At 41.5% G+C, this 17,265-nt stretch overlaps 1 protein-coding gene across 3 annotated transcripts in view; it reads left to right on the top strand.

Moving 5' to 3' along the window:
- Positions 1 to 336: 336 nt before the first annotated feature.
- The window catches only part of Dennd4c (DENN domain containing 4C), a 98,523-nt gene continuing 81,594 nt past the window's right edge, over positions 337 to 17,265 (top strand). For 2 of the 3 annotated variants that reach the window (XM_034502195.2, XM_076934694.1), the window contains exon 1: positions 337 to 478. The gene's annotated coding sequence lies outside the window, so the exon portion shown is untranslated. Of the gene's footprint in view, positions 479 to 6,271; positions 6,344 to 17,265 lie in introns of all 3 variants that reach the window. The other variant, XM_034502196.2, reaches the window with a different exon arrangement.

The following is a 17,265-nucleotide window of genomic DNA, read 5'->3' as shown; positions in this document are numbered from 1 at the left end:
TTGGTTGGAGCCTGGGGGCGTGGGTCAACCTCTGGGCGGATCCCAACCACAGGGGCGTGGCTCTGGCGGGGCGGGTCAGACCTCGGACCCCACCCCCGCGTCCTTTCTACCGCCCCCGCAGAAGGAAAGGGAGAGGGACGGAGGGAGGGAAAGTGGTGTTCTGTGGAAAGGGGCGGAAGGAGGGGAAGGCAAAAAAGAAAAGGGAACAGAAACATGGCGGTCTGTGGCCGGGACAGTCTCGCCGCGGGCAGCGCCTAGACATCGGTCCTGCCGCAGCGCCCGCGGCCCGCGAGCCCTCCGTCGGCAGTTGCCCTCTTTGCAGGCTGTGCCCCTGGAAACCCGGCCGCGCGGAGGCGCAGGCGCAGAGGGGCCACCGGAGTCCCGGCCCTGCCAGCGGAGGGTGCCCAGGCCGCGTAGCCGGCGCTTTCTCGCCCCAGGAAGCTACGGTGTCGGACAGTCGCCGACTGGGCCGGCGCAGGTGAGTCCGCACCGCCGCCCTGCCTAATCCCTCCCGCGCCGCCAGGCCTCTCAGGTAGCGTGCGGTACCGCGCCCGGGGAAGGGAGCGGCCGGCTGGCCTAGTCGCCGAGCAGGCGGGAGGTCCCCAGAGCCTGCGGGCTGCGGTGCGGAGAGGCTGCGGCTGGAGGGCCTTGTGAAGATTGCCTCGGTGCAGGGACCGGGCCTGGCCTCTGCCGCCGGGGTGAGGCGGGAACCAGGCTTTCCGGCCCTGGCCCGGCCCGCGGGGTGCTGAGCGGTGGCGGCTGGAGTGGAGCGCAAGGATCCGCCGACGCTGCAGAGGTGGAGGTACTGGGGTGCAGGCAGGTGCCGCAGGTGAATCCAGGGCATTTCCTCCTCTGGCGGACCGTGGCTGATGTTTAGGGCTGCCTTGTTGGGGATAACTTATAGGAAGGCTCCATTCAGCTACGGAGTGACTAAACTCAAATAAAGCCAACTAATGAGTCCCTAGTGCTGATTCTTGTAAGAGCCGTAACTTTAAAGCATTGGAGATGCTGTCACGTCCTCCCCCTCCCCTTTTTTGTGATTCGTAGGCCATTTCCCTCCCGAAGAATGTGCTTGGAGAGAACGAATAAGGAATGACCCAGTTTTTAAAATGCTCCCCCCTCTCTCTTCCCCTCAAATTTCGTTGGTTTCACACGGGAAAATTTAGGGCAGTTATTGTAGTTACTTGAGCAAATGTGAGAGGTGTCATTCCCCGATACTGAAAGCTCAACTTTCTGTGCGATTGTGTCTAGAGAGGTCATGCTCTGTAGTCTGGGCAGTTGACGTACTGAGGCTATTTAATTGTCTGCAAACTCAAGTCCAGTTAACTCTAGAAATATGTCTTTCCGTCTATCTCCATGCTTCCAAGGAGAAGTAAGATAGGAAAGATCCTTAGGAGTAATTTCCTGTTACCAGGTTTTCAGTAAACTTTTGATTTGATTTGATAATCATATTTATATACTAAACTATTTCAGATCTAGAACTCATTATGTGACTTTTCTGTTAGAAAAGAATTGCAAAAGGAAACTTTTTTTTGGTATCAGTCATTATAACCATAAAAACCTGCTATGTTTTTTGGTCTGTTCTCAATATTAATGTTAAAAAGTTGGCAAACTGCCTTTTTGATGTAAGACTGGAAACTCAGAAATCTCAGACATAATCTTAGATTTGTGCTCATGAACATGACCTGCCTCTTACTGGATTGCTTTGAATTGTTTTTTAGTTAGTGGCAAAGGTTTTCTGCTACTCAGTCCACTCCTTTGACTATGTACTATTTATAAAGTAATGGATTGAGATTAAGGGGTCTAATCGTCTTTATTAACGGTTTTAGTGAAATGATCCCATGTCATTTGATTTTTGGCCAATAGTACCTTACTTGGAGTATAATTGTTTGTTTATTTGAATAATAGAAAAGATGTGTCAGAAATGTTGATGCTTTGTATTTTAATAATCTACTCCTGTGTAATTTGTAAATGAGTGCATTCTGTTGGGAATAGTTTTGTAGTGTAAACTTGAGCTTGTAGCTGAAGAAATTTGTGGAAAAGTTGTGGGTGGAGACTTCTTAAAAGCAAATGTTTTAAATCACAAGGAACTGCCATGTTGTGTAGGCTGTAACAATTCAGGATGGCAGATTTGGATGGTTATTTGGGCAGCAGATCTTTTTAAGGAAACACGTTAAGCATCTGTAGTAAATGGCACTTTGTAACTTATGAATGAAGGGTTTTGCATGGTAAATCATGACAAGGCACCTTTGCTCTTTTGTATATCTGCCAGTTAAGACTGAAGCATCTCGTATTTTCATTGGTGTTTCCTGCTAAGACAAATGCCAACTGCTGCTCAACTTTGAAAGTTGCGTTTGCCTTGTTCTTGAACCTTAAGTACAGGTTGTAAAGGGAAAAAGAAAGCAGCTGAGTCAGTGGCAAGTTGTCTCCCTCTTCCGACTGCTCTGATTTGAAAACAGAATGTCTGTTATAACTTGAATTTCTAGTAGAAAATGCTTGCAGAAAATTAGGACACAGGTTTTCATAATGCATGAATTAAAATGTTACCCTTTTTAGGACTGTGCAGCACAAGCCATGCCTTCTTTCAGATTGTCAGTTTTATAGGTTTATATCGATGGGATGCCTTGGTGGAATGGGAAGTTTCTTTAGCAGTTAAACTTTGGGAAGCCAGGTGTGGTGTTGGATACTTGGAATCCCCCAGCGCTTGCAAAGTGGAGGCAGGATGACTGTGTAGAAGTGAGGCCAGCCTTCCTACTCAGCATTCCAAAACAGCACCACAAGAGAGTTGAAAATCAGGGAGGAATGTTGTGTATGATGCTGAGTAAAAGAGGTCTTTCAGCATCATGTAAGGAATTCCAAATTTAGATACTTTATTATTTAAGATTTATAATAGTATTTGTGGGAAGAAGGCCTTGAATTTTCTATAATCCTGCTGCTTTTGCCTTAGTGTGGGACTAAAGGCATGCCTACTTTTTTAGGGGAGGGGGTGTCCTGCAAAGTCCTGGTATATAGTTTAGATAAGCCTGGAACTTGCTATGCTTGCTGTTGTCTTAAATGCTGGGAGAGGTAAAAGCCTAGGTAACCTTGAACTCACTAAACAGATGAGGATGACCCCTACTCCTAAGTGCAGGGCTTGCAGGGTGTGTGGTCTGCTCAGACTTTCATTTTACTTCCAATTGCTCTATATTTCTTTTTTCTTTTTCTTTTTCAAGCCCATTCATAGTGTTTGCTAAGAAAGCTGGGGAGATACTTTATCCTTTCAAATTGGATGACTTTTATCTTTCCCTGTTTTACTGCTGCTGCTTGGATTACTGTTGTGGAGGATAGGCAGTATAATTCTTATTCATAACTTCTGTATGTTACTATGATTTTTTAGGTTGATCTCAGAGCCTTATGAATAATGAACATTCTCTTGACCACTAAGTCATATCTTCAGCTTATATATGTAGTTTAGACATTTAGTGGCCCTGCACTAAAACTGGTAACAATAAATGGAATCAAATAGCTGGGCATGATGGCACATGCCTGTAATCCCAGTAGTTAGAAAGTGGCAACAGGAGGATCAAGATTAGCTTGAGCTTCAGAGTGAGGTTGAGGCCAGCCTGGCTAGTCAAGATCCTGTCTCAGAAAACAGAATAAGGGTTACTGAGACAGCTGCGCATGTAAGGCACTTGTTATACACCTAATGACCTGAATTTGATCCCTAAGCCCCACATGGTAGGAGCAAGGTGACTCCTGCAAGTTGTCTTTTGATATTCATACATGTGCTATATCATGTGCTTCACCTATATACACAAATAAATAAATGAACAATAAAAAATTAGACAAATGAAAACAAAACAAAAAAACCAAAGCCCCAGGAGCAGCAAAATATGGTTTTGGTGCATGCTTGTCATCCTAGTATTTGGGAGACTGAAGTGGGAGGATTATGAGTTCAAAGCCCATCTGGGCTATGTCTCAAAAAAAGCAGTAAGGAAAAGAAATACAACAACAAAGGGAGGGGAGTAGGTAAAAGGGGGGGGCAAAGCACAGAAAATACTTAAGAAACTATAATAGTAGATGTGTGCACTATTCATGTGTTCAAAGCCGTAGAATTAATACCACCAAGAGGGAGCCTGTATACTATAGAGACTCTAGATGATAACAGTGTGTGGACGTAGCAGATTCTCCAGTTAGTGACACAGCTAACACTCTGAAGGGGATATGTATAGTGGAGGTGGCTCTGCACTGGTGAGATTATATGGGAACTATAGTATGTATAGCTGGGCTAGTCATCACAGTCTGACCTTGGACTCCAGACCATCCTGCCTGCCACTGATTGTAGAGTGGTAGAATTACAGGTGTGTGCCACCATGCTGGCTCTTAATTGTTTTTTTTTTTTTTTTTTTTTTTTTTTTTTTTTTTTTTTTTTTTTTTTGTTGCTCTAGATTTCTCTCTGTTAGAGTTGCTTGTACATGATACCTGAAGAAGTTGAAGGAATAGATTAGATCTGAAGGATGTCATTCGGGGAACTCAACTTGGGTCTTTTGGAAAAGTGTCAAGTATTAACTGTTGAGCCATCTCTCCAGCCTCTTTCTGCCACTTGCCCTTTCTGCTTCCTAATGGTGAAGTTTGCCTTTCTTTTTGTCTTAAAAGCTTTATTTTTATTATTTTTGATTATGTATGTGTCTGTGTGTAGGTATGTTTATGTAAGTGTAGGTGCCTGCAGATGCCAAAAGAGTGTCTACCATCAAATTCATGTACCAGCTGTTCTCCTCTTTTCTGCTTCCCAAGTGATAGACTGTATGCCCAGTTGTGTTCTGAATATTCGTTGTTCTAATTCTTAACATTTTGGACAGGTCTTACCAATAAGCTTCTTTACTCATGGAGCTATCTCCTGATTCCCCTGTACTGTGCTTTAAAGTAGTGTTGCTCTAAGAAGTGGCTCAGCAGATAAGAATACTTGTTCTTTCAAAGGACCTGGGTTTGGTTCCCAACACCCACATGTAACCTCCATTTCCAGGAGATTTTCAGGTCTTCTGATTCTTCTGACCTTGACAAATACAGGGTTGCGTTTGGTACACATACATATATAGGGAGTAAGACCCAGACACATAAATAAATCTTTTTTTTTTTTAAAGTAATGAACAAAAATCGCCGTTTGGCTCCCTGTAAAACATTTTGTTCTTATTTGTTTATTGAATGAGATTTTGCTATGTGGCACGGATGAGCCTCAAACTCATGGCAGGTCTTTCTTTAGCCTCTTGAATGCCATGATTAGAAGTATGTATCACTAAACAAGCCCTACTTTCCTCTTGAATGAACAGACCTGAAAAGTTCTGTTTTGTTGAAAGAGTGAAAAGAGGGAGTTTATAAGCTCAAAACACAGATCTATCACAGTTAACTGATGTTGCTTGGGAATTGGCTAATGAAACAAAACAGAAGGTAGTTTTTTTGGGGGTGGGGGAGTGCTGTACATTGAATTTGGAGCCTTCTTTTACATGGTGATCATGTACATCAGCATTTACTTAGATTCCCAGCCCCTTCATAGATTTTAATATATAGAAAGGTGAATTATTCAGAGGGTAGTGAGATGGCTCAGAGGATAAGGTTGCCTGCTGCCAAGCCTGTCAACCTGAGTTTGATCCTGCCTGGTAGAAAGAGAAACTAGTTCCTGCAAAGTTGTCATCTGACTTCCTTGTTGATGCTCTGATGCCTGTGCTTCCCTTCCACATAAAATAGACAGATGTTACAGATGTGTTTAAAAACAGAATTATTCAGTAATTTAGCTTTTCCATGATCAAGGGATACCATGGTTGCACTGTAGACTATAACACAGTGGTAACCATAAGATATGTTGGAGGTATGTGGGGCTTTTCAGGTAAAAGACTTCGTTAACTGGCCTTAGGCTTTCTTCTTTCTTATAAAATAGTTATTGCATGCCAGTTCATTTTTTTTTTTTTCTAAAAGACTGTTCACCTATAATCTCAGCATTTTCTTTAATTTTTAAATTTTATGTGTATGGGTCTTTTGCCTGAATGTATATCCCATGGATTGGAGTTACAGATGATTGTGAGTTGCCATGTGGGTGCTGGGAATCAAACACAGGTCCTCTGGAAGAGAAGTTGGTGCTCTTAAACTGTTAAACCCAGAGTCCTCTCTCCAGCCTGTATGCTTTGCTTTTCTTCTTGAGACAGGGTCTCACTCTATGGGGTAGGCTGGCCTTAAACTTTTTTCTTAATTTATTTTAATTTAATTTAATTCTTTTTTTTTTTCCCCATGAATCACACAGGAAGAGGGAGAGACAGCGGGATTCGAACTCGGGAAGAAGGGCACGGCTGCCCTCTGGAGGCGGCCGCCCAAGGTGTGTGCCACTGCTGGCTTGCTTTAATTTAATTCTTAAATTAAAATTTTAAGAAAAACTTAATTCTTTTCTGCTTAGCCTTCATACCTGGCTTGAAGTGTGACTTTCAATTATTTGGAGAGTTCCTTTTCTCCCACAGACAGGTCTCTCACTGTGTAGCTCTGGCTAGCCTGGCCTTGAATTTACAACCTCTATCTCTGGTGTGCTGAGATTAAGGATAAGCCTGGCTCTTTTCTGTGTGTATGTTTTTCTTTTTCCATGTCACTATTTTAAAACTTTTTCATGTGCTTGTGTGTGTGTGTGATATTCATGTGTGAAGCACATGTATGTGTAGATGTGTATGCAGGCATGTGAGATGTGAGTGTGCAGATGGAGGGCTGAAGTTGATATCAGAATCTTCTTAATCTTTCTCCCACCGTTTTCTTTCAGGCAGGATCAAACTAAAAACTCACATACAGCTAGTCTCAAGCCCGCTTATTCTGGGATTCCCATCTCTGCCTTCAGAGGTGGAATTATAGGAATTTGCATGGGTGCTTGGGATTGAACACTTGCTTGTGGGGCAAGAACTGTAATCATTGGGCCATCTCTGACTTATTTAAAAATAAACATTTGTATGTATGTTTGCGTGTGTGGTTGCCATGGTACCTGTGTGATGGTTAGTCATAGGACAACTCGTAGGAATTGGTTTCTCCTACCATTTGAGGCCTGGAGACCCAGATTGTCAGATATAGTGGAAAGTGCCTTTATCTACTGAGCCATCTCACTGACCCATCTGTTTGATTTTTAAGACATGATCTTTCTATGTAGTCCAGATTAGCCTGGAACTCCATATTAGTCCAGGCCATTCTTAAGATCCTCCTGTCTTACTCGGCATTTTGAGTGCTGGAGTTCCAGGTATATCTTCTCTCACCAGACTAACGTTTTATAGCTGTATGGTTTCTAGTGGACTTTTGCTCAGCGTTCTTTAGGTGAAAAAGAAATTGTTGTGTTTTATAATAAAGACCAGGATATGTTTTAAGAGCACTGTATGGTGAGGTGGGAGGGGTGCCTTGCTGGGCCCATGCTGAGGCATCCCTTAAGTACCAGCCATAGATGGGAATAGAGTTTTTATAGTGGAAAAGAGTTTTTAGGGCATGGGAAGGGGAGTTGAAAAGGGAGTAGAGACAGAAAGCAGGGGCAGCCAGGAACACATGGAGAAGGAGGGGAGAGGAGAGAAGGAAAAGGGGTCAGGGAAAGAAGAGACTCTGAGAGAGAGAAGAGTCAGAATGAGGAGGGGTCTAAAAGCTCCTTTTATTGCAAGCCAGGCCTATCTGGCTGTTGCCAGATAACTGTTGGGCGGAGCCTAGACAGAATGCCAACATAAATAAAAAAAGGAAGGACGTGACTGCTCCTGGGTATAGAGGAGGAGAAAGTTTATTATAGATAAAAAGGAGAGTGTAGCCAGAGACAGGGACATCTGGGAGAGTACAGAGTGGGCATGACTCTGAGCCATGTGAGAAGGGGAAGGGGAAGGGAAGGAGGGAGAAGAGAGAGGAGAACCAGGTGCAGCAACCAGGAGGCTCAAAAGTGAAGGGGTAACCAAAATGGCTGGATTATATAGGAAAGGGCCACTGGAGGACCCAAGGCCCAGTCCAGTATCTGGACTGGAGTTGAAGGTAGGGGGCTAGGGTGTGCTAGCCCGGAAGATCCAGTGTTAGGAACTAAGGGATGCAGAGGGAACCTGGCAGCCAGATCCACTTTGATACGTTAAATAGGTTTGAAACCTAACACTTAGTCTCCTTAACTCTAGCTTGAATCTGAATAGGTGATTATAAAATGGTTATTTTCTGTCATTCCTTCTCCCCACCCATACCATTTGACATTCTATTGTAAAAAGTCTTCTGATCTTCATTTTGTAGGACCTGAATGGGCTCACATTTAGAAATTTTAGTGTATTATAATCTATTGCTAAATGTATTATAGTCTATTGCTTCCATTCTTTGTTTTGTTTTTGTATGCAGTTTACTCCTGAGTCGTGCCCCCAGTTTCTGCCACACATTTTGATTCAGAGATCATCCACAGTTTGAACTATGAGAGACTCATTAACTTAATACCTGTGATTACTGACAGGACCCCATTAATTTTTAAAGTGCCTTTTGTCCTTTGCATGTGGCATTCTGAGTGTACCTATCTTTTCCTTGATTCATTTCAGCCTTGTCATTTCTCTAAGGGACCCTGCCCCAGGGGTAGATTAGATACTGTAGGGGGTGGATTAGACACTGTTGGTTGTTTTTGGTGCTGCTTCTAGCATGTGGATTTTTTTGCTTGTTTGGTTGGTTGGTTTTTGATTTTTTTCAAGACAGGGTTTTTCTGTAGCTTTGTCATGGAACTCACTCTGACCAGGCTGTCTTTGACCTCAGAGATCCATCTCCCTCTGCCTCCCTAGTACTGGAATTAAAGGAATAAGCCACCACCTACTGGCTCTGGGTGTGTTTTTAAGCAACCAGAACTAGGAATGACACACATAACACAGTTTTAAAAAAATTTCTTATGTGTGTCTGCATTAGGGTATGTACATATGAATGCAGGTACCACAGAGGCCATGAAAAGGATGTTGGGTTTCCTGGAGATAGAGTTGTGAACCTCCTTGCATGGGTTCTGGGAATTGGACTCAGTTCTCTGGAAAAGCAGCAAGCACTTTTTTAATTTTAAAAGAGGAGAAGGGAAAAGAAGAAGGAGGGAGGGACAAGCACTCTTAGTCTGCTGAGCCTTCTCTAGTACAGTGGTTCTCAGTCTTCCTATTACTGCAGCCCTTTGATACAGTTCTCATGTTATGGTGACCCCAATCATAAAGTTATATTTGTTGCCCCTTCATAACTGTAATTTTACTACTATTATGAATCATAATGTAAATATCTGGTATGTGAGCCCCAAAGAGGTCGTGACCCCCAGGTTGAAAACTGCTCTAGTACCTGTTAATTGTTTTGAGACAGGATCTCATTTTCCCTAGTTGGCATCTACATCTCCAACTCTCCTCTCTTTTTCTCTCTCTCGTGCTGGGATCACAGGCATGTGCTGCCATCCCTGGCTCCTGTGGAACATCATCCTTTTGAACAGGGGCCTCCTGTCGATTAGCAATCCTTCTGCATTTCTCTAGAATCCCTGGCAGCCTGAGTCTGCTATTCATCTACTTCTGCTTCTATAGATTTGCTCTTCTGAGCATTTTACTGAAATAGAGGCATACTGCATGATTGTCTCTGGCTAGCTTATTCACTTAGTGGAGTGTTTTCAAGCATCATCTTTGTGGAAGAGTGTGCTGGTACTTTATTCCTTCTTATTGTTGAGCAGCACTTGATTGTGTAAATGAATATATGGTACCACATTTTGGACCTGTGGTACCAATCGATATTGGTACCAGTTGATGGACATGTAGACTGTTTTTATTACTGTTGTCAATACTGTCCATATGCAGATGTAATAAATTAATAAAACTTACATATATTTAAATTATTGGAGCAGGGATAGTGACTCATTTGTTAAAGTGTTTGCTGTGCAAGCAGGACTACTTGATTCCCAGCACCCACACTAAAAAGCCAGGTGTGGCATTGTGCACAGCACAATTCCAGCACTGAGAAGATAAGGAGACAGGAGGATGGATCCCTGGCATCTTGTTGGCCAGTCTACTGAATTGGTGAGCTCTAGGTTCAGTGATAAACCTTGACTCAAAAATAAGGCAGAAAAACACTTGAGAAAGACACCCAGGCTCTACCTCTGGCATCCACAGGCTTGTGTTCACATACTCATGGGCACTTCCTTTTCCCTCAATAAAAAATAAAGAAAATGAAATTATTTTAATTTTTTCTAGTGGTGCTGTAGATTGAACTCAGAACTTCTCCCAAGCTAGGAAAGTGATCTATCGCTGAGATATGTCCTCAACCTTAAAATTATAATTTTTGAATAATTTTAGATATAGAAAAGTTGAAAAGATGGTATGAATTTTTGTATTTTTCTCTTGATAACATTTTTTTTTGTCACTCTTTGGGTGTGGTAGCTCACAATTCAGCTCTCAGCACTGTTGAGGCAGAGGCAGGAGGATTGCCGTGGTTTCTATACTCACTGGGCCACATAGCGAGTGGCTAAGTGAGACCTTGTCTCAAAAACCAGATTTCTCCAAAATGAAACCTTTTGCATAATTGAAAATGAACATTTTGCAAAAATGAAACTATGTATAATTGTCCTACTAATGAGATTCATATCCATATGTACTTTGGTTTTACATGAATACATGTTTACTTATTATTCCTTAAAAATTTTAATGTTTCTATTGTCATATTATTTATATATAATAATGTGTTTAATTCCGACATCTTCATACATGTATGTAGTATAATTAATTCTATTTATCCCTTAGTCTCTCATTCTCCATCTCTTAACTAGCCCTGCATCTGCCCCATCTTCTTAGTGACCTAATGAGTTTAATATCGGAAACAGGTTATTTATAGGAACAACATTGAAGACAATGTTTCTCTTTCTCTAACAACTGTTAACTGTCTATAGTTCCCCATGGAGTGGGTGGGACCTTGTCACTCCTCATCCCTCCACACAGGATGTTGGTGGATTAGTCTTGTTCAGGAAATCACTTCTGCTGAGGCTTCACATCAGGTTTTACCTGGGTGATGGACTTTCGCATTCCATCCCAAACTTTATCTCTTACTTTCTTTTTACTCTCTCTCTCCTGCTATTCCTTGTGCCTTGGAGTGGGTGATGTCATAGCTGTTTATTAAATACCCAAACATTCAGCAGTTGCTTGATTTTAATTTGCTTGGATTTCTTGAGACAGAACTTGGCTGCTTAACCTAGGCTAGCCTGGAATTGAAAATCCTTTTGCCTCAGCTTCCTGAGTGCTGGAATTATAAGCTACCACACCTGGTTTAATATGCCTTTTAAGGGCATGAAATGGCCTTACTGTACATATGCTAAAGTTATACATTCACACTGTTGCTTTTGATTTTGTTCTAGTATACTGAATCTTGTCTTCACAGTCTCCAAATTTGTATTCCAAATTTACAGCAGGAGTTCTGACAAGTGTTCACTCATAAACATAGATACAGAATAATTTCAAGATTGTTACACCCATACCAGCATGAGAACCCTTCTAAGAAAACAAAACAAAGTAAGGGTCAAACTTTCTTTTTTTTTAGTTCTTTATGTTGAAGTACTCTGTTCAAATGCTACTGGGAGTCATTGATTTTTTAAACAATAAACTTTATTTTGTATATTAAAAAAACTTGCCAAAAATAAAACAAATACACACAGAGACACACAGACAGACACACACATACACATAAATCAAAATTAACCAGACCCAAAGTTGTTCTTTGTAAATTTCCCAAACGTGTTACACTATCAGTTTGATACGTAGGTGCATTGGCTTATGAACCTTAGTGGTAAAGCTAATGGCCTCCTTCTCTTCTCCTTTCTTCTTGCCTTCATGGGGTTTCCTGCAGGCCAGCTTGGCTCCAGAATTTCTCCATGAGGTTGGCCATGAACTCTTGATCTTTCTGCTGCAACCTCCTAAATTCTGGGATTACAAATATAGCCACTAAGCCCTGGTTGGCTTTTTGCCACCCCCACCTTTCTTTGAGATAAGGTCTCGCTAAGGGGTCCTGGCTAGTTTAGCTCACTGTGTACACCAGGCCAGCCTCAAGCCCCTGGTGAATCTTCTCTATTTGCCACCACACCTGGCCAGCTTGACTTTGCATAACATTCAAAAATGGAAGTTCTAGTTTTCCCAAGTGGATTAGGCAGATAGCAACTGGATTTACCCTATTAGCAGTGGCTGCCTGCATCCTCTACTTTCCAGGGCATGTTTATCCTGCCTGGCTTTCTCCTTTCTTTTTTCCTCCTTCCTTCTCTCCCCCCTCCCTTCCTCCTTCGCTCCCTCCCTCTCCTCAGTCTCTTGAGAAAGGACCTCAGTCAGTAGCCTTTGCTGACCTGGATGAAACTCAATATCTAGCCTAGGCCTGGAACTTGCTTTAATCCTCCTGTTTTAACGTTCTGTAGGCTGGCCTAAGTACTTTTAGGCATTTGTGTTTGCAGCCTCCTTTTACATTACTCTTGTGTGAGCCACAGACACAACAGCGGAGAATATCATGGTTCTGTTAACTGATTTTATTCAAAATGACTTCAGTTTTATAGTCTTTGACTTAAGTGGTATAGCTGATCTTGATAGAGCTGTCTAAAGGAAACCATTAACCCTCTCTTTTCCATTGTGTAAATGTAGCCAATAACTGATAAAATGGTACTTTCCTTGATTAAAATAATATCGTTCATTTTGCATGGTTTGGGAACATGCAGATAAATTTTGAAATTTTGATAACATTGAGAGGAAATGTGTGGATGATATTTTGTTGTGTAAGTTGAATAGTGTTCTGTCTACATTAATAAATTCCTTGGGCACCGGGCATTGTACCACATGCTTTTAACCCCAGCACTCGGGAGGGAGATGCTGTTAGACAATATAATGCCGTGGTAGGCGGGTGATGGTGGGCGGGGATACCTGACTTGCCTTGGGCCAAGGTGTCTTTCTGAGAAATTAGGCCATGTGACAGACCTGGCATAAGGGAAGTTTATTTAGGGGAAAGGAAAGGAGTGAGGATCTGAAGAAGGGGTAGAGCCAGATAAAATTCATCAGAGCCATGGGGGGCGGGGGAGGGCAGAGAAGGACAGAAAGAGAGGCCAGCTGGGAATACAAGGAGCGTGCCGGGTTGGGGGGGGGGGAGGAAGAGGAGGTACACTTTAAAAGAGCTTTGTTAAAGCTGAGCATGATGACTTATATCTGTAATCCCTTCAGCAGGAGGACTAATGAGAGTTTGGGCTACCCTGAGCTACAATAGCGAGTTCTAGCTATCGTGGGTTTCAGAGCAAGATCCTGTCTTTAAAAACAAACAGAAAGAAAAGCTTTTGCTAAACAGAATTGCTCAAGGTTTAGAGCAAAGAGAGTCATGGAACTCTATTTGTGGGACTGTAAATTGGCACAAACATGGAAATTAATTAGGGAGATTTCTCAAAAATTATATTAACAATAGAACCATTATGGTCTGGCAATCAAACGTCTAGTTATCTGACCAAAGTAAAATTTCTATCTTAAGGTGATACCTGTACCCCCAGGCTCATTTCAGTTTTATGAGGGCAGCAGGGTATAGAGATAACTTAGTGTCCTTAAGTAGATGCATGAATAAAAAATGTGAGGTAATTGCCGGGCAGTGGTGGCGCATGCCTTTAATCCTGCACTTGGGAGGCAGAGGCAGGTGGATTCCTGAGTTTGAGGCCAGCCTGGTCTACAGAGTGAGTTCCAGGACAGCCAGGGCTATACAGAGAAACCCTGTCTTGAAAAACCAAAAAAAAAAAAAAAAAAAAAAAAAAAAAAAAGTTAAAAAAAATGTGAGGTACACATACACAGAAAAAGAGTGGTCAGCCATAAAGTAGATGTAGTCTGAAGTGGTCATGGTAAAGAGAGTTAAATGTCTATCTAGTATGTGGGCATGTCAGAGGGGGAGGTAAAAGAATAAAAGGATTGCTGGGACTGAGTCCACTTCTCCACTACCCCCACTGGGGGAAAAGCAACATAAATAAGTACAGGACTGGAGAGATAGCTTTAGCAGTTAAGAACATTGGCTTTTCTTTCAGAGGACCTGGATTTGGTTCCCAGCACCCACATAAGTATCTCAAAACAGCCTGTAACTCCAGCTTCAGGGGAATTTAAAGAATCTAGCCTTTTAGGGTCTTTTAAGCTCATGCACACATACTCCTACACAGATACATATATTTTAAAAAATGATTTTTAGTTTTTATGTGTATGGAGGATATGCCTGCATGTATGTTTGTGTTTTACATGCATTCAGTGCCTTTAGAAGCCAGAAGAGAAACTAGGATCACTTGGGATTGGAATTAGACAGTTGTGAGCTGCCCTATATATGCTGGGAATTGAACCCAGGTCCTCTGTAAGAGCATCCAGCCCTCTTAATCCCTGAGCATCACCAAAGTCCCTAATACACATAATGTACAAATAAAAAATAAATCTTAAAAAAAGTAAGAGGGGCTGGAGAAATGGCTCAGCGGTTAAGAGCACTGACTGCTCTTCCAGAGGTCCTGAGTTCAATTCCCAGCAACCACATGGTGGCTCACAACCATCAGTAATGGGATCTGATGCCCTCTTCTGGTGTGTCTAAAGACAGCTACAGTGTACTCATATAAATAAAAATAAATAAATCTTAAAAAAAAAAAAAGTAAGAGAGACAGAGGCAAGTAGATCTCCAAGAGTTGAAGGTCAGTTTGGTCTGCTAGCAAGTTCTATGCTGGCCAGGGATACATAAGACTCTGTTTCAAAAAACAACAGCAACTAAACCCTTTTAACGTCTCATTATCCTCTCCTGTCTCTCTGCCTCCCCCCGCCCCCCCCATCCCCTTTGTTTACTGCTCTAGTTGGCCATGTACCTGGGAGCACAGGACTAAAAATGAGGCCAACTAAACACTAGTGCAATAGCCATCTTTATTCAGAGCATCAGGCAGTTTATCCTCTGAGGGTTAAGAAGAATCACAGAAGTAAGGTGTTGGATCACAAGGACAAGCCACACATGGCAAAAACATAGTTTTCCATAGAGGTATATGGATAACAGCAGCTGAAGCAAACTCTTTCTTATTTGCTGCCTGCCTGGTAGGAACATAAAACACATTCCAGGGACAATTCTCTCTTTTGAAGAAACTGAGCTCATAAGACTTTTGTGTTATTTTTTTGGAATTCTCACATGACTCCATTTTCAGACTGTGTTCCTTCTTCCAAATGAAAACCCCTTTTGTTTTTAAAAGAAATTGGTTTTAAAACCAGTATGTGTGTGTGTGTGTGTATAGCGTATATATTGCATATACATATACACACATATACGTATATATAAAAAAATAAAAACACGTGTATCAGTGCATGTATGTATATGCATCATGCGTGTGCCTGGTGCCTACAGAGGTCAGAAGAGGGTATCCGGTCCCCTGGAACTAGAATAGTTACACAGAGTTGTGAGTCACCATGTAGGTGCTAGAAACCAAACCTGGGTCTTCTAAAAGAACAGCAGGTGTTCTTAACCTCTAACTGCTTTCTTACCTTATTGCTCATTACTCTAACTGCTCTCTTACCTTATTGCTGTTGTCATCATGCTAACAGGAACACAGGGCTGCAGGTATCCTCTCAAGATAGAAATTTTATTCTGTTTAGATAACTAGAAATGGAATTTATTATTTTAATATGTTATATGATAGGTATTAAATACAAAATATGTGTGATTTAAGGAGATAAATAAGAAATAGATAGTACTTTGAAGAAATTCAATTATGCAAAATATTTGTCTTACAACCAGTTGGAAATAAAAAAAAAATGGATGACATATAGAAAGACCCACATGGTTAGAAATTAGCTAATGCATTTTTAAACAAAGTATGGGCTGGACAGTGGTGGCACATGACTTTAATCCCAGCACTCAGAGGCAGTGGTCAGTCTGGTCTACAAAATGAGTTTCAGGACAGCCAGGGTTACACAGAGAAACCCTGTCTCAAAACCAAAACAAACAAACAACAACAACAAAAAACCCAAAGTGTATGTCAGTTAGGGGTTCAAAAAGCAATTTAGAAGACATTTGGAATAGTCCAAAAATGAAAATAAAGCATAATATAATTTAAAATGCACCTAAACCAGTAGAGAAATGGAGTATTTATCATTAAACTACTCTATTAAAAAAGTTCTGTACTCTTATTCCCAGCAAGGTGTTTTAAATAAGATCAAAATATATTATGAACATTTATGAAAGTGCCATAATGAAACTCATTTTGTGTATAATATGTGCTAATAAAAAACTTGAAAATACAACAATAAAATGGATAAAGTGTACAACTCGTACTTAAAATGTACAAATCTTTGAGGGGCTAGGGGTTAAAACCCCTCATTCTTAACCGTGGGACTATTGACAGTTGATGGCTTCTGGTGGAGAGAGACTCAATTTTCTTTAAGGGTTGTGGAGACTGGTAGGGTAACCCAGGAAACCAACACACTGCAGTGCATGGCTTTACCTCCCTTAGTATATAGGCGCCACAAATTAGATTTAGTGTTTTTATTTCTTTAAAGCAAAATACCAATTGTGGAATGGAAAGGATGGTCTGGGTAGAGCTGGGAGGAGTCAACAACATCAGGGTTAAATATGACCAAAATGTATTATATGATTGTCTTAGAGTTTTATTGCTGTGAAAAGACACCAAGAACAAGGCAACTCTTACATTTAATTGGGGTTGGCTTACAGTTTCAGAGGTTTAGTTTATTATCATCATGGTGGGAAGCATGGCAGTGTGCAGGCAGACATGGTACTGGAAGAAGAGCTAAGAGTTCTACGTCTTCATCCGTAGGCATCAGAAGGGGACTATATACCACACTGGGTGTAGCTTGTGCATAGGAGACCTCAAAGCCCTCCCCCACAGTGACACATTCCTCCAACAATGATGCACACCTCCTAATAGTGCCATTTTCTATGGACCAAGCATTCAGACACATAAATCTGTGGGAGCCAGACCTATTCAAACTACCATAATGATATCCTGAATTGATTAAATCAAATATTATATTAAAAGACACAAGTCTATACACTTGGGAAAACATTGTCAAGTCAAGATAGTGAAAATATCCATCAATATTTTAAATTTCCTTCTACCTCATTATCTCTAATGTCTTCTACCAATGTAGTTACTAACGTTCATTCATTCATTCATTCATTCACTCATTCGACAGGGTTTCTCTGGGTACCCCCAGCTGGCCTCAAACTCAGATATCTGCCTGGCTCTACCCCTCCCAAAGTGTTAGAACTAAAGGCATAGACTACTATGCCTGGCTTTTTTTTTTTTTTTTT

The sequence above is a fragment of the Arvicanthis niloticus genome, chromosome 5 (genome assembly GCF_011762505.2).
Source record: "Arvicanthis niloticus isolate mArvNil1 chromosome 5, mArvNil1.pat.X, whole genome shotgun sequence".
NCBI lineage: Eukaryota > Metazoa > Chordata > Mammalia > Rodentia > Muridae > Arvicanthis > Arvicanthis niloticus.
Note: the sequence above shows the minus strand (reverse complement) of the source record. Positions and strands in the feature narration are given on the sequence as shown.